Source organism: Pristiophorus japonicus, chromosome 1 (genome assembly GCF_044704955.1).
Source record: "Pristiophorus japonicus isolate sPriJap1 chromosome 1, sPriJap1.hap1, whole genome shotgun sequence".
Lineage (NCBI taxonomy): Eukaryota > Metazoa > Chordata > Chondrichthyes > Pristiophoridae > Pristiophorus > Pristiophorus japonicus.
In genome coordinates this window covers 285,462,957-285,487,127 of record NC_091977.1, presented here as the reverse complement: position 1 = coordinate 285,487,127, position 24,171 = coordinate 285,462,957, and positions in this window count along the sequence as shown.

The following is a 24,171-nucleotide window of genomic DNA, read 5'->3' as shown; positions in this document are numbered from 1 at the left end:
CCAGGGAAGGTTCTCGGCTTGGGTGCCAGGCCTGCTGGCATCCCGGCCAAACCCGGGGGCATAATTGTCGGGCCGACCTGGCAGTCGGCCGACAGGAAAAAATAACATGGCAGCTTTGGTACTGCACCCGCCCCTTTAAGGAGGGCCATGTCGCCATTTCACACAGAGTGCACCGACAGCAAAAGCTCTTTGGGGGCACCAGTCAGTGGTGGGGCCGCTTCCGTGGGGCAATTTCGGGTAAGGGTAATTTCGCAAGGGGGTCCCCGCCGGAAGGGAAGGGGTTGGCCGTTGCAAGCCACAGCGGGAAAACGGGCGGAGCGGTCACAGACACAACTCCGTTCCTGAGGAAGGGCAATTTCTAAAATGGCGGCCCCTCCATGGAGAGTCGGCAGCCATTCTGTGCCCCACGTGACCGCTACTTTCCGGTGGTCAGAGGCCTTATCGGGAGAGGCAATTTAATGAAGGGAAGAGCCCCTCCTATGCAGCAGCTCTACGTGGCCCCATGCGTAGTGCTGCTTCCCGCTCTCGACCCATCCGCCTCACTTTCGCCCCAGAAAGGAATTGCCGCTTGTTATTTTGCGCTCCACTTCCTTTCAGGGGCGGTAACCCGAATTTTTTGAGCGAGGCGGGACTTCCGTGCCTGGAGCAGAATGTTCTGCCTTCCAGATGTTACCACCCCCAAATGGGGCACCACAGAATTTCACACCCTTAATCTCTCCTCCCTTCCACCCTATCACAGACCATCCCTTTTATTCTTTCCTACCCTCCTCCTTTCACTGCCCCTGCACTTGCTTAAAATCTGTTACATCTCTAACTGTTTCCAGTTCTGATGAAAGGTCATCAACCTGAAACATTAACTGTGATTCTCTCTCCACAGCTGCTGCCCGTCCTGCAGAGTATTTCCAGCATTTTCTGTTTGTATTTATGGTAAAAGCAAAATGAGTAGAAATGAGCAATGAATAGGGTAACAGTAACAATTGACAACTGTTCCTGACCTCAGAACCTTAATGTAGCACTGCTACAAACCTTTCGACATCTTTGTGCTCATGGTATCTCTCACTTCACAATGTAGGTGACCACTGATACACAACAAAATGCAATGTGATCCTAAAAATACACTATAAATGGATTGCCCATTTTGGTGAAGGGTTACAATCAAAATATTAGCCTAACATTTATTTTGTGATGATATCAACTGACCTGCTGTGTATTCATAGCACTTTCTGTTTTTGTTTCAGATTTCTAGAATTGGCGGTAATTTGATTTTCATTCATAGGTTAAACTTGCCCAACAACACAAGTGACATAATTATCTCGTGAAAATAGTAAATCATTATTTTTTTTCCAAACCTGAAGTACTTGTAATGACATCTAGTTGAATTGACATGAGGTTGATATAACCATTAGAATGTTCCGCTACAATGAGAATATTAGATATCAGATATAAATCTCTCTTGTTCTGTTGGATCATTTAATATTAATATCAAATTAATTCCCAGAAGTGGCATTAAAATTTCAATGCATGATTGTCTAACAAGGAGCAAACTACCATCATTCAAAGAACAACAGGACAAATACTTTTTGGTTTTTATGTGAATGGCAAGTCGAGTGTTGAGAATGTGCAATTATGGTGGAAAGTAATTTCAATGTTGTAATAGAAGAACCTTTATCTTGTTTGTGATTGGGCCACATTCTTTATTACTTTGCACCAATATTTAATCTGCCCTGCGATAGGCTCATTTGTCAGGCTGAATCACAGTTCACAGAAGAAGCCATCTCTGGCCATTTCCTTGTATCCCTCGCTTCCCCCTCTAACCCCAGTTCCTGCTGCATCTGCTCCTGGAAAACTCTCCCATTATGCATCCCCCATTCCCTTCAATTCAATTCAATTCAATCCCATTCCATTGAATGGCCTTCGGCCATCTATGCATTCAGCTCCGGAATTCCCTCCCTAAACATCTCCTCCTCTCTCCCCACTTTTAAAATGCTTCTTAAAACCTACCTCCTTTATTTTGAAGAAGAGCAGGGGAATTATCCCCAGTGTCCTGGTCAGTGTTTATCCCTCAACCAACATAACAACAGCAGATTATCACATTGGTTTTCATGGGAGTTTGCTGTGTGCAAATTGGCTGCTGTATTTCCTACATTACAGCAGTGACTATACTCCAAAAGTACTTCATTGGCTGTAAAGCGTGTTGGGACAAAATTTCTTTCCTTTTTTTTTACAAAATTTTTGCCCACATAGATCACAATCAAAGTAATTAATCAGGTGAAGTACTTTAGGATATATTCAGACATATTCAGACATATCTTAAGGTACTCATTTTTTCTTTATAATCTTTTGGTGCTGTTCCCTAAAAAAAATGTTCTGGTCTTTAAATCTGTTGTTTGATAAAATGCACAGTGAGTTAATGCAACTACTTTGTAATCCTGTTTAATCGATGGATTTGTTCTAACATACTGTAGTGCTTTTAAAAAATGGAAGGTGGGGTAATCGTTCTCAAGTTTCATGAAGGAAGTACTTTTTCTAATTTAATTGATTTAACTATAACATCTTTGACACAGTCAAACCAGTTCTAAGTTGTTAGGAGTCTACAACAGAATAAATTTAACACTGGATTGGCAATCTCACTCAGAGCTAGAAAAAAAGGGAAGACTTGCATTTACGTCGTGCCTTTCATGACCTCAGAATGTCCCTAACACTTTAGAGTCAAGTAAGTACATTTGAAGAGCAATTTCTGTTGTAATGTCGTAAATACTGCAGCCTAGTTGCACACAGCAAGATCCCACGAACAGCAATGTGATAATGATCAGCTAATTTATTTAGTAACCTTGGTCGAGGGAAAAATATTGATCAAGGTACCTCACATAGTGCCAAGATATCATTTACATCCATCAGGCAGGGCAAATGGAACCTCAGTTTAATGTCTCATCCAAAAGACAGCACTGCACTGGAGTATCAGCCAAGATTTTGTGCTCAAGTCTCTAAAATGAGACTTGAATCCACAACCTTCTGGCTCTGAGGAGAGAGTGCTACACACTGAGCCACAGCTAATACTGACGATTGCTACAACATGGGAAATGGTGTGCAGTAGGGGTAGCTTTTCTGAATTTGTTCTCTTTATGGGAATTTAGGATTTTCGAAATAAAAAATGTATTCATCTATTTCGCCTTCTACAATCCCAGTAGTCTCATGATACAGCGATAATAGAGTGGTTGACCAGTCAAAATTATCAATCTCTATCGATTAGTCTACAAAAGACCTAGACTTGAGGTGAGAAAACCCCCCAGTGGTGGAGACCTTTGGGAACCATAGATCCAAAGTCACCTTTTTCCTCCCAAGCATTGCTACACTCACCACACATCATGGCCGTGATTTCGGCAACAGTGGCGATTCAGGTGCAGCCGGTATGGTGGCGTGTGGAGAACGTGCTCCGGGTTCTGTCCTGCCCTCTCAACACAATTTTCCATTGATGAGGCTTGCAAGGTTCCCAGCCAGTTAACAGGAAGCGGATGATGACATCATCTGATGACGGGTCATCAGCTGGATAATTTAAAGAGATAATGGCCAACTATTTTTTGACAGTTGTGCTGTCAGTGTTCTACAGCATTGAGGTTCTGCAAACACTGACAAGCACTGCACAGAGGGGTATGGCTGCATTCAGGCTCTCCCATCACTCCCTCCAGATGCTTATGGGTGTGTCACAGCACACAGGGCAGTTCGCTTCCCTTCCAATGGGCAGAAGAGTCCTCCCCAGGACACCAACACAGCCTGGTTGCATATTGCACACTAGGGCACAAGCAGGGATGTCATCAGGAGGACCTGGCTGCAGTGACACAAAACTTTCAATGATCTCAGTAGATCATGAAATGTTACTGCAAAGCCATATTCAAACTCATCACTCTGTCTTCCCTACCCTACTTCTGCACATCCTTACTCACACCAACTTACCTTGTACCTCCACCCATCCCTCTGTCTACCTACATTATCATATCCCCACCTCACTAGTGATCCCTCACACTCACCCTCATCCTTGTCCAATCACACCAACTAACAACACACACGTGTAGGAACTTGGGTGTTTTAGCCAATGTTCATGTAGAGTTTCTGCAAATGTATTGTCAAATATTGAAATCTTTATTTTGAAGACATTGGGGCTGAAATTGCTCCTTTGCGCAGGACCAGTTCGTGCCGGCAGCCGGCGATAAGGGTACGCTAAAAGGTTTTTGCGCGGGATCTGCGCACAGAGCTCTCCTCCTCCCCCACCCCAGAATTGCCCCCGGGGCTCCCTCAGTGCAAAGCAGTTTGTGGTGGAAAGCCGTGGTGCCCCGGCCACATTTAAAGGGGAGATGCCGCCCTGGCCCCCATCTTTTTTGTGGCCAACTTTTCAATCGGCCCTTCAATGGCGGCTGTTGGTTTGTTGCTGAAGGTGCTGCTAAGATTGCTGCGGCCCTCGCGCTGATGTGAGTAGCATGGCACTCAGCGCCGCGCGGCATGAGCACTGCATGAGCGCTTCGGGACCGCACGGTTACCGCTCCACCATTTTTTTTGCTTCACGAGAGCAATTCCATGTCGGCACAACCAAAATCTATAATTCGAATTATGCGCTGCAAATTCAGCGTGGGGCAATTTCAGCCCTTTCATGTTCTTGTACAGATTTGTGGGCACTTTTGGAAGTGGCTTAGTGAGTTATGGTGAATGGTCAGACATAAGGGTATCCCCCCACAATGATGATGACTGTGAAAGGAATGGATTGGACAGTGCAGGGATGCTTTATGGTGCTGGTGTGGGGTGGTGTCAACCTGGCACATCATGTGGCAGTCAGGGTGTACAGTGTGAAGTGAAGTAAATGTGACCATGGTGAGGCCATCATTGGCCTCCCGGGCAGCAATGTGGTTGAGTGCTGATGCAATGTGTCCTGTGCAGCATCAGGTGATTGCGGAGAAGGTTGGTGTTGTTATTGGTGATGCTGGTGTGTTTAGTGATGTTGGTGTTGAGACTGATCGTGGTGGGATTCTGAGGACCAAGCTGAGATTTTTTCAAGGTCACCAATGCTGCTGAAATAGATGGCAAGAGAGGCTGAGATGACAGAAGCAATCTGTCAATGGTGAGAGAGGTTGCTCCAAGAAGGTGATGGTGAATAGAGAGTTGACTGCAAACATTTCCAAAATGCATACAGCTCAAAAAGTTTCTTCCAAATCTTGAAGGCTTCATATTCTGATATTGCAAAGTGAACAGTTCTGAAATTGTAGCTTTTTTACCACTTCTGCAGCTGTCAACTTGCCAAAGCAATGGAGAGTCACTTAAAAACCGACTCCACTTACCTGGCGTGTTCCCCGAGGGATGGCAAACTCGTTGAAAACATGGTAAAATTGTAATTGCCTGCTTTTAATCCTCTGAAGTAGCACTAAACTACCTGCTAAGTACCTTAATTAACTGGCCCGCCGCTTGGTTTCGGGTCTGTGATCCGCATGGAGACCCGACAGCTGAGAAATTGACATGGAGATGTGTTCAGAGAGGGATCCTGACCTGCTGTCAAACAGGACTATTTTTACAACAGACCCACCTCCAAACCCGCACTCGCAAGGCTGGGAAGATTCCTGCCCTGCTTTCAAATTACTCATATACTGTATCCCAAAATGTTATTTTCTGACAGAATTTTAATTAATTATCATTTGAATGAATGAATACAGACTGCTTTCATTATCTCCCGAGCAAACCTGTTCTATAGATTGGGCACTCGTTCAATGAAATATTGTCTGTGAAGATTATTTTCCAATTTACAGGCCATTTGTGCTTCTGCCTCCAATTTTCTCTCCTCCTCTGCAGAAGGCATTAGCCCTGAGTTTCCATGGATTTTGTCCCGATCTTCCACCACAACTTTGGCAAGGGATCAGTCTAATCCACGAAAAATGGCATAACTGGCAGTAATGCTATTTTTTCTGATGGTTCTGCTGATCTCCTGTCGAAGTAATCGTAAAAGATTGGGAGAACTCCAATGGACTCATCATGGATTATGGTTCCACAATAGCTTACTCAAGTAACTATTTGATTGTGAAAATGATCATAACCAGGCAAAGTCCTGTTTAAGTCCAACATCAACATAGGAACATTTTCAACACATTGTCAGGATCGACAACTCTGGTTGATTTTCCCCTCTATATGTGCCCAGGAGATTTATTGCCAATTCCACTGCCCTACAGCTAGCTGTCCAACTAATCACAATGAACCTGCGAGCTTTCTAATCTGTAAGTCTCAGTGTCACATTGTCCACATAACAACAGTGTCTACACTTCAATAGTAATGCATTGGCTGTGAAGTGCTTTTGGGAAGCCCTGAAGCTGGGAAAGTTGTGATAAAAATGCTAGCTTTCCTCTTCTTTCTTTTACAGTGTATTTACCCATAACTCATGTTCACTTTTTATTATTTCCAATTTGAGTCAAAAGAGTTTAGTTCCTTTCTGAATCATCCAAGAATTTGTCAAGATATACCTCATGCTACCCAACAAATGTTATGTGGCAACAAGTTAATGGCTCGGATCTTGTGGTGGTAAGAACATCAAAACTGGCAGTGTTCGCCTGTCATTCCCCCTCTGAAACTGATAGCATCTTCAGGATTTAGTGCATGTGCAGATAAAAGCAGAAATCCAAAAGGTACGATCTATTATTCCCTGTTCCGCCCCAATTGTGCTGTGAAACTCCCCAGAGCTAGCAATCAATTCAATCACACTGATGGACAAAAACTTCCCCTATTATGCTGTTAACACCCACTCCACCCCACCCTGCCCTCCAAAAAGGTTAAGCTTTGTTCAAAGAGGTTTAACTGGGCCTTTAATGATGTATTCACTGCTGAACAACCATTGTGGCACATAAAAAATTATTTTTATATTTGTGGAATGTCAATATTTTTTCCATTAATATGAACAAGAATTAGCTGCTTTTTAAAATAATTTTTTTTTAAAGTTTAGGATATTCCAGCTTCTATCTTAATCCTATGTATATGCCCCAAACTTTATTTTGCCCTCTCTAAAATTTATGAAAAGTAATTTAGAATCTGTGCATTTTACTTCCTGGTTTGCCATCTGTGAGAATTCTTCAATGTGATTGGCAGTTCAGCCTGCTTGATTACATCACTGTTGCTGGACACTGGAGATTTGTTTGATTTGGTACCAGATTCAAACATAAGTCGGGAAAGGTGAAATTCACACCAGAGATCACTAGATCTTTCTGGGCAGCTTTCTTCGAGGTCAACGGCGAGCGCCGTCACTTCACCACTGACCGCAAATTCTGGGCCATTCTAGTCAGTAAACACTCTGGAAGGAAACAGTGCAGTAAGTGTTGCTGATTAACAGCTGATGTTGATTATTCATTCATTTCTTACGTCACCCTACCTGTCCTGAAGTTGGATATTTGGAGCCCTCTGGTGATCAATACTAGCACCTGGAAACAACTACTAGGTTTAATTCTCTTAAGCATGTCAATATTCTGTGTGCAGTTACAATCAAGCCAGAAGCTGGCTGAGCATGCATTTTTTCAGTTTAATTCTGAGCTCGCTTAAATGATTTAAATGTCTACTTCCTTGGTGTATTTGTACAAAGATAACAGTCACAAAATGTCTTACGTTGTAGCATCAACCTATGCACAATTTTACATGTATGTTAAACAGCTGGCCTGCCACATTTGACAATAGCAATTCTGTTCTCCTGAGGGCAGCCCAGCAAGGCACAGTGACCTTCTTAAATTCATTCTGCAATTCAAGTTCACTTTTACATTCAAACTTGATATCTACCTCCTTTGACATGTATTCTTTGATCAATTCAGTATTTATAAATACTTTTTCATGTTGCCCTGCTACCCCTGAAACTTCAATGTAGTTTTAATTCCACAAACCTGTGCTGTGACCTTCCAAACAGACAGATTTGTATCGAACGAGAAGCCAATGAACTTATTTTACACGTTCTGAGCTACATTTTCAGATGTTTCGGGGGAGAAATTCCCCATCGGCCCGTTTGGGAGTGGTAATCCAGTCAGAAAGAGACTCCCTGCACCCGGCGCAGGAGTCCCGTCCCGGCCGTGAAATTGGGATTACCATCCCTGAAAGGAAGTGGAGCACAATGTCGCGCGCTCTCCACTTCCTGTTGGGGTTGGGGAGGTACCCGGGGCACTACGTGGGCGGGATCATCAGCGCTACACGGCCTCTCTCCTTGTGCGTGACTCTCCACGTAGCGCTGACGCGTTTCAATGCCCCTCCCCTTCCGTTAACGGGGAGGGGCGCTGCAAACTCTACAGGGCCTCTGATGGCCTCCACCGGGCCACCAGGGCAGCGTGGTGCCGTGGCCACAGCCTGGCACCAAGACTGGCCGACCGGTGAGTCGGCCAAAATGAAAAGGTGGCGGCGCACGGCGCAGTACACCTCCCCTTTAAATTCCACCCCGCGAGCGGATGTTGGCCCAGTTCATGACCTGCAAGACTGACATTGCTCACAGCAGCCTCGCGGGGCACTGGCCAATTTCCGTCACGATGGCAAAGCAGTCGCCGCGCTCGCCGACGTTGTCATCACCAATTGCACGGCAGCCCGGGGTGTGACTGGTAGGGTGCGGTGCTACTGTCCCTGCGCCTCCGCTAACTCCTGTGCAACTTCGCGGGAGCCAGTAACGCCCTCTCCCCAGGTGAAAACATGTTCGCTCCCCATTAGTGCCCCCCGGAGGCGCTAACGGGAGGTGCACAACAGGGGAATTTTGTTCCCCTTGTGTTTACATCTGAATGAGCAACATTGCCATCTTTTTTGACACAATTGTTCCTGATCCCAGCAGTAACATCATATATCAGTTGAACAAGGATTTTAGCAGAATCATAATTGTAAATGTCCAAACATTGTTATGTTGCTTGTGATGACACCTTCTTCATGTTACATACTTTTACATTTCCTGGAACCAAAATGTCAACTCAGAACAGAGGTCAATTCAGAGCAAAAGAATTAAACTTTACATTTTACTTCTGTAATTTTTATTTCAGTTACTCACTCGACATGTGCCGAAAAGGGAATATAAAATGAAGACTTATGTAATAACCCAATCATGCTGCTAACTGTTCATCATTTATATCATCATTGCTTAGGAGATCACGTCAAGGTATTTAGGGGATAGGAATTATATCCCACTACCCCTTCTAATCTATGTTTATTCCTCTAGCCATTTCTCTTTGTCTTCCCTGAGCTCAGGATCTATTTATTGCACAAATATCAAAGGACAGAGAACATCAATGGAGCATTTTTCCTGCTGAACAGAGAATTGATGATGCCATTGCACTTGTATTTTATGACACTTTTTAAATCTACGAGCCGGATCACAGTATAATAATATAGTTAATAGAAACACCAGAAAGACTGTATCCAGGTGTTTGTTTTTTGCTACACTTAAAAATCTTTAATACAGTTCAAACATTATTGATGTAATTTGAGTTTAAAAACCGTAAAATGGCAGTTGACATTTTGGCCCTGAAATTGGATATGGCCCAAAAATGGGCGGGATCGTTGCTCAGCGCTATTAAGCTGCGATGGGTGAAAGTGGTCTAGACAGCACGCAAAATTCATGTTGCGACCTCCTTGACATGAATATAATGCTGATCTCAGTGCTAAAACCACTGCTCATTGGCCCACTCAACAGGTGGGTCAGTATTGGGTTCAGTCTAATTCCCAGTCATGTTTGGCCGGGGTTTTGTTCAGTACTTAAGTGCATTGATGCTACAGCACCTCATTACCATTCAAGTTGGAACTGCACCTGGAAGCAGACGCTATTACAAAGAGATGGCTTAAGTGTCAGCACAGGGGGAGAGCCGGAAGATTCTGAGACGTGGCTCTGGAGGCAATGGTGGTGGCCATGGGGAGGAGGTAGGCTGTCCTCTTCTCGCTTGCTGGCAGGAAGCCATCGGCCCATACGTCCAGAAGGCTGTGGTGGGAGATAGCCGATTATGTGACTTCCATACAATGCCGCAATGTTTAATGACCTCACACAACATGTCAACATCAGTGAAGGCTTCAGCACATGCCATATCCTACCATCTCAATACACCACACCCTCAGCACTCACCTATCAACAATCTCTACCCACCACCATTCATACCTCACAATCATAGCTTCACAACCTTACTACTGCTGCAACACTCACACCCGCATCTTACACCTCGCACACACTGACAGCTATTCAACTATGGCAGGCACATCACCCAAACATTGCACCACACTCACTCACACACTTCCCTTTCTACTGCAGCCAAAGTGGTGCATAATTGGAGAGAGAGCAGCACAGACTATGTGGGTGGGGGGTGGGGGGGGGAGGGGTGGGGGAAGCTGGCATATAGGACATGAGTCAAGTAGAGAAGTGAGATTTGGATATTATTGGATGGGGAGTCATGGAGGCCCTGGCAACAAGCGAAGTTTAAGATCTTGGTGGCAACAAAGGTATGCTCATTCCTAATCCTTCTCAAATTCCACTTCCCCCTCATCCCACAATCTCTTCTCACTTCCAAGCTTCTGATGCTTCTGATGGATATCTTGGTTCCACCTCCTCCCCTCACCACAACTTGACTCTCGTGCCTTTCTGTCGTCAGATAATCAACAACAAGCAGCAGCCCAGCCGAGGGGATGGAGGAGAGCGAGGGGGGAGAAGAAGAAAACACTGCATCTGTCACTCACAGACACCAGCTCAAAAACTTGCACTGTGCGTACTTTAGAGGCTAGTGTAGTAATGGGATGTGAATAAGATGGCTAAGTTGTGAAGCATGCAGCAGACAACCACGAAATGGGACACCCACACTGCCGAGTATTGGATGGCTCCTCCCGAGCGGTCAAGGCAGTGGAATCATTGCTTCAGCAGCGCAATGGTCCTGGTGATGTACCTGGTGGCTGTATGGCTCCCATTATCTGAGTGCTGGCCAGGAGTGGTTAGGTTGCAAAGGGGAGTCATGAGTCATATGCTGAGAACATAAGAACATAAGTAATAGGAGCAGGAGTAGGCCACCTAGCCCCTCAAGCCTGATCCATCATTTAATAAGATCATGGCTTATCTGATCATGGACTCAGCTCTACTTCCCTGCCCTCTCCCCATAACCCTTTGTTCCCTTATCGCTCAAAAAACTGTCTATCTCCACCTTAAATATATTCAATGATCGAGCCTTCATAGCTCTCTGGGGCAGAGAATTTCATAGATTTACAACTCTCTGAGAGAAAAAAATTCTCCTCATCTCAGTTTTAAATGGGTGGCCCCTTATTCTAAGACTATGTTTTAGTTTCACCTATGAGTGAAAATATCCTCTCTGCATCTACCTTGTCGAGCCCCCTCATTATCTTATATGTTTCGATAAGATCACCTCTCATTCTTCTGAACTTCAATGTGTCGAGGCCCAACCTACTCAACCTAACTTCATAAGTCAACACCCTCATCTCCGGAATCAACCTAGTGAACCTTCTCTGAAGAGCCTCCAATGCAAGTATGTACGGATAGTCCTTGTCTCCGAGCAGCCACCCTCGGGTTTGATGTGGCTGGCACAGGATGAAGGCATAATAACTGCTGCCAGGATAGCAGGCATGGACCACCAGGAAGCATTGGGTGTGGTCGCACAACAACAGCACAAAATGAGTGCTACCCTTTGGGGTCACAGAAGACCTCAGGATTGTTTTGTAGTGCCCGCAAAGCCACATGTTATGCAACGCCATGCAATGGGGAGGTCCGTTATCCTGGTAAAGCCACATGCGCACTTCTCCTGCTTCCCTCTGCTCAGAGAGAAGAAAACATAGTTCCTTCTCCTGGTGTAGATAGCCTCAGTGACCTCTCGGATACAGCACTGGATGGTGAACCGATGCAGCCTGGAAAGATCCGGTGGCAATGAAATTGAGGGCCACGCTTACTTGAGGGCTACTGGGAGAGTCATGGTCGCCCTGCTCTCAGGCTGCAGGTACGGTTGCAGGAAGTGGCAGAGCTCTGTGACCAACTCTTTGGTGAATCAGAGCCTCCTAATACACTGTTCCCACTTGAATGGATGTAAGAAAAGTGCTGTCTAGAAACCCTACATGGTTAAGACCTCCTGTTGAGGGCCCTCCTGTCCCTCCTCCTCCTTCCTCTGCATGCATTTTCTCATCTACTTCGCTGCCTCCGTTCCCTCTCCCGTAGATACTCGAGCACAAAGGGGACTGCAAGTAGAGCCCCCATGACTGTGAGCAACACTTGAAAGAAGTATATAATGCTGCTGGAGTTGCAGGAAGTTCCACAGAGCCATTCAAAATGCAGAAACATGTCAGCTGCAAGTTGATACTGATGATCCCTTTAAATACCACGGCTGGAGTCTTCTTCCAGCTTGTCAATGCTTGCTCAGCTGGTCGCAGTCTAGCCATGCCAGTAAGTGGAGCGGCGAAGTTGAAAATGGCAGATTGGGCTTCAAGTGAGTGTTGCACAATCATTGATATCACGATCTGCATCATCGAAATAATTTTCATGAGTGCAGACATCGGCAGTGCTGCCGCCTTGTCGAAAATGGTGGTCGCCGCAGAACCCGCCGGCAGTGGACGGAAGTGCGGCGGCCATCATTTTTCCCCCTGAGTCTGGTGGTAACGGGTTAAACTATACCCCGAATTGTTAGCCCTTTGACTTTTAATTGTACACTCATGACAGCTACAGTTATACCACAGAGCCTATGAGTACATCGCAATGCACATGCTCAGTGGTCATGTCAGTGATCTGACATCTGGGGGCGGAGTTTAACTCAGTGCTGGATTCTGGTGAGAAGTTGATTTCCCGCCCAGCAGAGGCAGAAGGACATCACAAAACTGGCATGAAGGTCACAATGATCAGCTATCAGCCGGTCAAGATCAGTCAGCCATTGGCCATACGTCAATTTCTAGGTTGGTGAAGTGGTGCAGAGGAGGTTTGTGGGGGGGCTCGCAGGGTGGAAGGGTGCTGGGAGGGGTGGAGCAAGTCCAGGGCAGGGCCACAACTGTCCTTGTGGGACCCAAAAGAAAGATTTAGGCATACCAGAGGGCCCCTTCCCTCTTCAGACCGTGTGGACCGATTTCTGCCCTGGCAGCTTCCCCGCTTAGACGCCACTTAAAATGACATCAGAGTCATAGGACCCCAATTTGCATAGATCCATGAGCACCCACCTGCTTTAGGTGGGTGGCTCGCCGCCTACAAAATTCAGAAGGTTAACATCACAAACCTTCAGAAATGGTCGGGATCTGAACGGGTAAGTAAACTGCTTGTTTGTAACTGCCGACCCACCCAGTTTCTGCCTGGTGGTAGGGCAACAGCGACCCCTGGGCTCACTAAAGCAAGACATTTATAGTAAAGCTGCAGTGAGTCCAACCATAGAGTGATCAGGACCGTATCAATGTGCTGGGTCGGCAGTTTGTGTGGTGGAGTCCGACAATACTATATGCAGGAACATCAGAAGACCATTTAATAGCATTGAAGTCCACTCATAACAGATTCTATGGACAGTCTATGTTTTCTGCTGCCCTAGATGCTTTAGCTGCCAGAGGACTGTCTCTTCTGGTTTGTATAGGCTTGGTGACTGGTTGCAGACAAACAGCAGACAGGGTTTCACTGATTTCATTACGAACATTGGTGTGCTTTCCTGCTGGTTAGCGACTGTGCAGAGCCAGTGCCCAGTACCAGTAGCACCTCAGGAATGCAGGTAGGTGATCATGGTGTCTCTTACGATAATGACACATTTGTGGCCTTTTGCCAGCCTCTCTAATGCGTGTAGATTTGGCAGAACGTAGGCAGGCAGATTGCTCATGCAGTAGCATAAAGCCCCTTCCTCCAGTAGCTCCACCCGAGACTTGGCTGCCATTGAATGCAAGCCACATCAGTCCCAAAGGCTCCTTCAGACTCAAAACGGCAAGTCATCTCATGCATTACTGTCACATGCCGTACCCAGACTAAACCCTAAATTAGGATTGAGTCCAAATATCACACACTGCCACCAAGGGGAAGCAGAGTAGTAAGCAGAAGTAGGCACATACACACAGTGTGGTCCATAGAACAAATTACAGTAGTAATAAAGTTGCTGTGCATGCAAGAATTGCTCTTGGCAAGGTTTGCTAGTGGCTTTGATCAGGCGCATGAATAGGAGCTTTGTGAAATGATGTGCACAGAGAAAGGTCTGGCATCTTTGTGGTCTGAAGGAGAAAGATATAGACAGGACCACTCATGCAGTGGCCAGCTATTGTGGGCAAGGGAAGTTCTGCTCTATCAGATGGGCATGCAACCAGCGGCAGGTTGTCCTCCACATTTTCTTGAGGCTGCTGCCCCTCTTTCTGAGTTGATTGCTCATGATGGTAGTCTTTCTCTTCTGGGGACTTCATAATGAGACCACTTTGCAAGGTAAGCTTGTGTCGCATGTAGCTAACCAACAAGATCCTTGACATCTTACACTGCAGGGCGCCCCGAGATCAATCCAAGCACCTGAAGAACATCTTCAATATGCTTGTGATTTGATAGTGATGATACTGAGGGATGAATGAATGAATCCTGACTCTGCACAGTAATGTCATCAGCACAGGCCGTAAGGATAGCCTTTCTCTACCCACATCCACCAGGGGACTTTTCTTTACATGTTAGATGCTGGGGCTGTGGAGTTTCTTCAGCTAAAGGTACTGTGACATCCTTCAAGGAAGCGGGCATTAACTTTCATGATGGCGTGTTGCATGGTCGCACACAAGCTGCATATTTAGAGCATGCTGTGCATAGCATGCCTCCACAAACAGCAATGTGTTAATGACCAGATAATCTGTTTTTGTTGTGTTGATTGAGGGATATATATTGGCCAGGACACCAGGGATAACTCTCCTGCTCTTTGAAATAGTGCCCTGAGATCTTTTACGTCTGCTTGAGAGAGCAGACTAGGCCTCGGTTTAACGCTGCATCCGAAAGACCACACCTCCGACAGTGCAGCGCTCCCTCAGCACTGCACTGGAGTGTCAGCCTAGATTTATGTGCGCAAGTCGCTGGAGGGGGACTTGAACCCACAATCTTCTGACTCAGAGGCGAGAGTGTTACCCAGTGAGACACAGCTGGCACTTATGTCACAAATGGCCTTAGTGGCTGTTATGTATTTAACCCTTTGCAACCTGTATCACACCACACCTTCACTACCTGTTGGAGTCCCAGGGGATCCCAGTATCTCTTGGGAGCACTGTATATAAGCAGGTCACCCATGAGGTGCCTGCGCTCTGGAGTCTTATTAAAGAAGCTAAGGTCACACTTACTCATTGTTCACAGTATTCAGTTGCATCCTTTATTATGAGCGTATCAATTGGAGACGAGGTAACGAATAACCGCACGAAAATGCAAAGAACAGTTGGTATCCTGGAGAAGTTCTCAGAAGGGGACAATTGGGAGGTTTTTATGGAGAGACTTGACCAATATTTTGTGGCCAATGAGCTGGAAGTGGACAAGAACGCTTCCAAATGAGGGGCGATCCTCCTTACTGTCTGTGGGGCAACAACCTATGGCCTCATGAAGAATCTTCTAGCTCCGGTAAAACCAACACTTAAATCCTATGAAGAATTGTGTACGGTAGTGCGGGAGCACCTAAATCCTAAGGAAAGCATTTTGATGGCGAGGTATCGGTTCTACACGTGTCAACGGTCGGAGGGCCAGGAAGTGGCAAGCTATGTCGCCGAACATTGTGGCAGTACATTGCGAATTTGAGGGATTCCTAGAACAAATGCTGAGAGACTTTTTTGGACTGAGCATTGGCCATGAGGTAATCCTTCGCAAGCTGTTGACTATTGAAACTACGAATCTAAGCAAAGCCATAACGATAGCCCGGGCATTTATGTCCACCAGCGACAACACCAAACAAATTTCACAGAGTAAAGAGGTTTCGGCCAGTACTGTGCAAAAAGTAACTTCGTTTTTGAGCAGGAAAACACACTTCAAGCGTTTTAATCTGAGGCCCACACGATCCAAACGACATACACGCCAGCTGCTGCTGCACGACCTCAGATAACCCAGAGTCCACCATCAATCATTAATGCGGGCAGTTAACACCTTGTTGGCATTGTGAAGATGATCATCGGGCCCATCAATGACGCTTCAAGCACTATGCGTGCAACGGCTGCAGAACAACGGGACACCTCCAGAGAATGTGCAGGCGAGCAGCAAACCCTGCAAACCCTGCAAACCACCACATTGCATAGGAAGATCGATCCATTGTGGATCAGGCTGAATTGGAGACTCGTACCAAGGAGGCAGAAGTGTACAGGGTACACACATTCACCACGAAATGTCCACCAATAATGTTGAAAGTTGAACTGTGTAAAGTCCTTACCCTACAGTATGAAACCACACGAGGCACATTCTGGGGACAGGGTCACTCTGTGACCTTAACTCCTTATTCACAGGACTCAAAAGACGATAACCCTGCATGGGACCTCCCTTTTTATACCTGTGTGATCAGGTAAGGAGTGTCTCCCACAAGTTCACCCCTTGTGGTCAAGGTGTGCATCTAGGTTGAGTGTATACAGTAATACAGTGGTGTTACATTGTGGTTACATACATGACATCACTTCGCCCCCGCAAAGTCTTATTGGGATCATAGGTTTAGTCTTTCAGGTGGTCTACGCTCCCTCGTCGAGCGCCGCAGTTGGGACTCTGGTTGTTGGACACTGACGTGAGTGTCTGTCACCTGTGGTGATTCCGGCCTATCTGATTGCTCTTGTTGCTCGTTCACTGGCGGTGTTGTGAGCTCCCTCTCATGGTCTTCTTCAGGTTCCTCCGTGTCGATGCTGAACCTTTTTTTTACTTGGTCCAGATGCTTACGGCATATCTGACCATTGTTGAGTTTTACCACGATGACCCTATTCCTCTCTTTGTCAATTACAGTGCCCTCAAGCCATTTGGACCCCATGGCGTGATTGAGGACGAATACAGGATCATTTATTTCTATACATCAACCCTCGAATTACGGTCATGGTACTCGTTTTGTGACTTGCGCTTGCCCTCAACTATGTCGGTCAGGACTAGGTGAATGAGGGACAACCGAGTTTTGAGTGTCCGTTTCATTAGTAGCTCTGCTGGCGGGACCTCCATGAGCGAGTGCGGTCGGGATCTATAGGCCAGCAGGAGATGCGATAGGCGGCATTGTAGGGAGGGTCCTTGAATCCTCAGCATACCTTGCTTAATGATTTGGACCACATGTTCCACCTGGCCATTGGAGGCCGGCTTGAACGGCGCAGTCCTGACGTGGTTGATGCCATTACCCGACATAAACTCTCGGAATTCGTAGCTTGTGAAACATGGGCCATTATCACTAACCAGGATGTCTGGCAAGCCATGGGTTGCAAAGATCGCACGTAGGCTTTCCACAGTGGTGGATGGCGTGCATGAATTCAGAATGATGCACTCGATCCATTTCAAGTACGCATCTACCACAATAAGGAACATCTTACCCATGAACGGGCCCTCGTAGTCAACATGAATGCGTGACCATGGCCTGGTGGGCCAGGGCCACGGGCTGAGCGGTGCCTCCCTGGGGGCATTACCCAGCTGGGCACACGTCGTGCACCTGCGAACACAGTGTTCCAGGTCTGAATCAATTCCCGGCCATCAAACGAGTGACCGGGCAATGACCTTCATCAGCACAATGCCTGGGTATCGCTGTGGAGTTCCCTGATGAATGCCTCCCTGCCTTTCTGGGGCATAACTACCCGGCTGCCCCATAGTAGGCAGTCAGCTTGGATGGAGAGCTCATCCATCCATCTGTGAAACGGTCTGACCTCCTCAGGGCATGCTCCGTGTGCGGGCGCCCAATCCCCAGTCAGGATACATTTCTTAATCAGGGATAGGAGAGGATCTCTGTTTGTCCAGATTTTGATCTGGTGGGCTGTGATTGGGGCACTTGCACTGTCAAAGGCATTGACAGCCATGACCATCTCGGCGCTTTGCTCTACTGCCCCCTCAGTGGTGGCCAGTGGAAGCTTGCTGAGTGCGTCAGCGCAATTTTCAGTGCCGGGCCGGTGCCGGATGGAGTAGTCATAAGCAGCCAGCGTGAGACCCCATCGCTGTATGCGAGCTGATGTGTTGGCATTGATAGCCTTGCTGTCTGACAACAGGGATGTTAATGGCTTGTGGTCCGTCTCTAATTCAAACTTCCTACCGAAGAGGTACTGATGCATTTTTTTTACACTATAGACACATGCAAGCGCTTTCTTCTCAACCATCCCATATTCTCATTCTGCTTGAGGGAGCGACCTGGAGGCATAAGCCACAGGTTGTAGTTGACCCTCAGCATTGCCCTGCTGCAACACGCACCCAACCCCATAGGACGATGCATCACATGTCAGAACCAATTTTTTACAGGGGTCGTACAGGGTCAACAACTTGTTTGAACAAAGTAGGTTTCGCGCCCGATCAAAAGCCCGTTCCTGACAGTCCCCCCAAAATCAATCGCAACCCTTATGCAGGAGCACGTGTAGCGGCTCCAACAACGTGCTCAAGTTCGGTAGAAAGTTCCCGAAATAGTTCAACAGTCTCAGGAATAAACGCAACTCCGATGTGTTGCAGGGCCTGGGTGCTCGTTGAATCGCCTCCGTTTTGGATTTGGTGGGCCGAATCCCATCTGCAGCAACCCTCCTGCCCAGAAACTCAACCTCAGGAGCTAAGAACACACATTTAGACTTCTTGAGTCGCAGGCCTACCCGGTCCAGTCGGCGTAGCACATCCTGCAGGTTGTGGTGATGATCCTCAGTTTCTCGACCCGTGATGAGGATGTCGTCCTGGAATACGATTTAAGCAGGCTTTCCATGTTTCGTTGAAAAATCGCGGCCGCTGATCGAATGCCAAACGGGCACCTGTTATAAACAAACAATCCCTTGTGCGTGGTGATGGTGGTCAGTAGTTTAGATTCGTCGGCCAGTTCCTGGGTCATATAGGCTGAAGTGAGGTCCAACTTGGTGAACAGCTTGCCGCCTGCCAGCGTGGTGAAGAGGTCCTCCGCTTTCGGGAGCGGGTATTGATCTTGTAGGGACACCCGATTGATGGTGGCCTTGTAGTCACCACAGATCCTGACAGAGCCATCCGCTTTTAGGACGGAAACGATGGGGCTCGCCCAGTCGCTGAATTCAATAGGCAAGATGATGCCCTCTCTCAACAGCCGGCCCAATTCACTCTCGATCTTTTCCTACATCACATACAGCACTGCTCTGGCTTTGTGGTGCACTGGCCTAGCATCCGGGGTGATGTGTATCACTACTTTAGTGCCTTTGAAAGTCCCGACGTCAGGTTGGAATAGTGAATCGAATTGATGTAGGACTTGTGAACATGAATTTCGCTCCACAGATGACATTGCGTGAACATCCCCCCATTTCCAGTTCATCTCAGCTAACTAGTTCCTCCCCAACAGTGCAGGACCATTGCCCGGGACAATCTTGAGTGGCAGCCGATTCACTAACCCATTGTGTGTGAGAGCCAACATTGCACTGCCTTGCACCGGAATGATTTCTTTAGTGTAAGTCCGTAATTGTGTCTCAATACGTGCTAATTTGGGTCTACTGGCTTTAAGTGGCCATAGCTTCTCAAATTGCTGAACGCCCATGAGTGACTGGCTGGCCTCAGTGTCCAGCTCCATGCGTACTGGGATATCATTTAATAAGACCCTCATCATCATTGGTGGCGTTTTGGTGTATGAACTGTGAATATTCGCCACATGGACCCGCTGAACTTCGGCGTCCATCTATTTGCCCCAAAAGTCATCCTGCCTCAAAGAACCCTCTTCTGGTCCATTTGCTTCATATATTAGTCTGGTTGCAGACTTCCTGCACATTCAAGCTAACTGGCCACTGAGATTGCAGTTCCTGCAAACAAACTGTTGAAATCTGCAAGATCTAGCTGAGTGTTTTCCCCCACACCTCCAGCATGAGTTAAACTTTCCATTGTTGGGAACAAAGGGACTATGGCCAGGCATTCCGCGCTGACTTTCCCTTTGACTGCTCTTAAGTACCCTATTAGTGGGTGTCAATGGCCCCATCCCGGGCCGCATTGTCCACTGTGATGGCGTGAATGTCCGTTCAGCCTGCATTGTCTCTGTTGAAGTTCTACTCTGTGGTCTATTGCTACCTGGGGAGTGTCGGACTGCCCCTGCCTGCCTGCGGGGCTCTGAGTCGCATTGATGATGTTGACTCCCTGATCCATCACCGCATTAGAGGCAGAATTGCGCGTGTATATTATTTTCATCTCTTCCTCCCCCACCATGAAAGTTTGAGCCATCAACGCCGCCGCTTCCAAGGTCAAATCCTTGGTCTCGATTAATTTGCGGAAAATTCCCGCATGACCGATGCCCTCGATAAAGAAGTCCCTTAGCATCTCCCCCCTGCAGTCGTCTGTGAACTTACAGAGGCTGGCCAAACGCCGGAGGTCTGCTGCGAAGTCTGGTATGCTCTGTCCTTCACAACGTCAGTGGGTGTAGAATCTGTGTCGGGCCATATGTATACTACTCGCCGGTTTGAGGTGCTCCCCGATCAATTTGTTAAGTTTTTCAAAGGTTTTGTTCACCGGCTTTTTGGGTGCTAGTAAGTCCTTCATGAGCGCGTAAGTCTTTGGTCCGCAGCTGGTCAAAAGATGAGCCCTTCGCTTGTCGGCCGCTGCATCCCCCAGCCATTCTTTCGTAACGAAGCTTTGCTGAAGTCTCTCGACAAAATCGTCCCAGTCTTCCCCAATACAGTACCGTTCCTCTGTGCTACTGGTGTCCATTCTTGTGGGTCTGAATTCCCATTTCTTGTCGCCAAAGTAAAGTCCTTACTCTACAGTATGAAACCACACGAGGCACATTCTGGAGACAAGGTCACTCTGTGACCTTAACTCTTTATTCACAGGATGCCAAAGACAATGACCCTGCATGGGACCTCCCTTTTTATACCCGTGTGATCAGGTAAGGAGTGTCTCCCACAAGTTCACCCCTTGTGGTCAAGGTGTGCATCTAGGTTGAGTGTATACAGTAATACAGTGGTGTTACATTGTGGTTACATACATGACAAACTGAACTGGACAGGTTGCGAGTCAATCCATAATGAGCAAAAAGGCCTTTGACAGGCTGTATTTCAACAAGGCACACAGGCCCAGCTCAGCCCCATTCACACCAAACTAAGAACTTACACCAAGGAACTGATGCCTGTAATTGGCAGTGCAGAAGTCAAAGTCTCCTATGATGGAGCAATGCACGAACTCCTACTGTGGATCATGCCCCACACTGTTTGGCAGAAGCTTGCAGGGAAAAATCCGTTGGAACTGGGATGACATCCGAGTGCTTTCGTCCGTCGATGATGCCTCATGTGTCCAGGTTCTGAGCAGATTTCCATCGTTGTCCGAGCCAGGGATTGGAAGCTTCTCAGGGGTGAAAGTGCAGATCCATTTGGTTCCCGGTACGCGACCCATTCACCACAAGGCATGGGCGGTACCATATATGATGCATGAGGAAGTGGAAATTGAGCGAGACAGGCTGCAGAGTGAAGGTATCATCGTGCCAGTGGAATTCAACGAGTGGGCCAATCCGATTGTCCCGGTACTTAAAGAGGACAACAGAGTCAGAATTTTGGACTATAAAGTAACAATTAACCATTTTTCGCTACGGACCAGTACCCGCTACCCAAGGCAGACGACCTATTTGCGTCCCTGGCTGGAGGAAAGACGTTCACCAAGTTGGACTTGACCTCGGTCTACACGATGAAGGAGCTGGTGGAATCTTCGAATCACCTGCATCAACACGCACAAAGGTCTATTCATCTATAACAGATGCCCGTTCGGGATTCGGTCGGCCGCGGCAATCTTCCAATGGAACATGGAGAGCCTGCTAAAGTCGGTTCCTTGCAACGTGGTTTTCCAGGATGACATACTGGTTACAGGTCGGGACACCGTTGAGCACTTGAAGAATCTGGAAGAGGTTCTTAGTCGGTTGGATCGCATGGGACTCAGGTTGAAATGCTCAAAGTGTGTTTTCCTGGCGCCGGAGGTCAAGTTCTTGGGAAGAAGAATCACAGCAGATGGCATCAGGCCCACCGATGCCAAGACGGAGACCATCAAGAACGCGCCGAGACCACAGAAGGTGTCAGAGCTGTGGTCGTTCCTGGAACTCCTTAACTATTTCGGTAATTTCCTACCAGGGTTAAGCACCCTGCTTGAACCCTTACATGTGCTATTGCGCAAGGGAGATGACTGGGTATGGGGGAATTCACAAGAGGCTGCCTTTATGAAAGCCAGAAATCTGTTGTGTTCAAACAAACTGCTTGTCCTGTATAACCATTGTAAACGATTCGTGCTAGCTTGCGATGTGTCGTCATATGGGGTCGGGTCTGTGTTACAACAGGCTAATGAATCGGGGATTTTGCAACCGGTCGCTTATGCATCCAAGAGTTTGTCCAAGGCCAAAAGGGCCTATAGCATGATTGAAAAAGAGTCTCTGGCGTGCATTTATGGAGTAAATAAAACGCACCAGTATTTGTTTGGCCTCAAGTTTGAGCTTGAAACTGACCACAAGTAGCTCATATCGCTGTTCTCTGAGAACAAAAGGATTAACACCAATGCCTCTGCCTGCATCTAAAGATGGGCACTCATGCTGTCGGCCTACAGCTATGTAATCCACCACAGATCGGGCACAGAGAATTGCGCTGATGCTCTCAGTCAGCTACCATTGCCCACCACCGGGGTGGAAATGGCACAGCCTGCGGACTTGCTCATGGTAATGGATGCATTTGAAAACGAAAAGTCACCCGTTACGGCTCGCCAGATCAGGACCTGGACTAGCCAGGATCCTTTACTGTCCTTGGTAAAAAACTGTGTCCTCCATGGGAGCTGGTCCAGCATCCCAGCGGAGATGCAGGAGGCGATTAAGCCGTTCCACAGGCACAAAGACGAAATGTCCTTGCAGGTGGACTGTCTGTTGTGGGTAATCACGTTGTCTTGCCCAAGAAAGGCAGAGAAATGTTCATTTGTGATCTACACAGCACCCACCCAGGCATTGTAATGATGAAAGCCATAGCCAGAGCCCATGTGTGTTGGCCCAGCATCAACTCAGATTTAGAGTCATGGGTGCGTCAATGCAACACTTGCTCTCAGCTGAGCAATACACCCAGAGAGGCACCACTAAGTTTGTGGTCGTGGCCCACCAAACCGTGGTCTAGGATCCACGTTGACTATGTGAGCCCATTTCGAGGCAAAATGTTCTTGGTTGTAGTGGATGCTTATTCAAAATGGATTGATTGTGTAATAATGTCTGTAAGCACGTCCACGGCCACAATCGAAAGCTTACGAGCCATGTTTGCCAAGCGCCGCCTGCCTGATGTCCTAGTCAGCGACAATGGGCCGTGTTTCACCAGTGCTGAATTCAAGGAATTCATGCCCTGCAACAGGATCAAACACTTCACATCTGCCCCGTGCAAGCCCACATCCAACGGCCAGGCAGAACAGGCAGTTCAGATGATCAAGCAAAGCTTGAAACGTGTGTCGGAAGGCTCCCTACAGACCTGGTTGTCCCAAGTGCTGCTCAGCTACCGCACCAGACCCCACTCACTCACCAGGGTTCCCCCAGCCGAGCTGCTCATGAAAAGGGTGCTCAAAACAAGGCTCTCTCTTGTCCACCCTGATCTCCATGATCACATGGAGGGCAGGCGGCATCAACAAAGTATGCACCATGACCGCGCAAATTTGTCACGCGATATTGAGGTCAATGATCCTGTGTTTGTACTCAATTATGGACATGGTCTCAAATGGCTCGGTGGCATGGTCATAGCCAAACAGGGGAGTAGGGTGTTTCAGTTCAAATTGGCCAATGGACTAACGTGCAGAAAACATTTGGACCAAATCAAATTGCGGTTCACCAACAGTTACGAACAACCCGAAGAGGACACCGCCAACTTTGACCCTCCAACACACACACAAGTGGCAACTGACATCACGGTTGACCATGAAGCTGAACTCATCATCCCCAGCAGCCCGGCATGGCCGGTTGCCAAACAGCCCAGTGAAGAACCAACCAACTCACCCACACCTGCATTTGTACTGAGACGATCGACAAGGGAGCGAAGCCCCAGATTGTCTCACCCTGTAAATAAGTGTACTATTAACTTTACGAGGAATGATGTTATGTATTTAACCCTTTGCAACCTGTATCACACCACCACCAG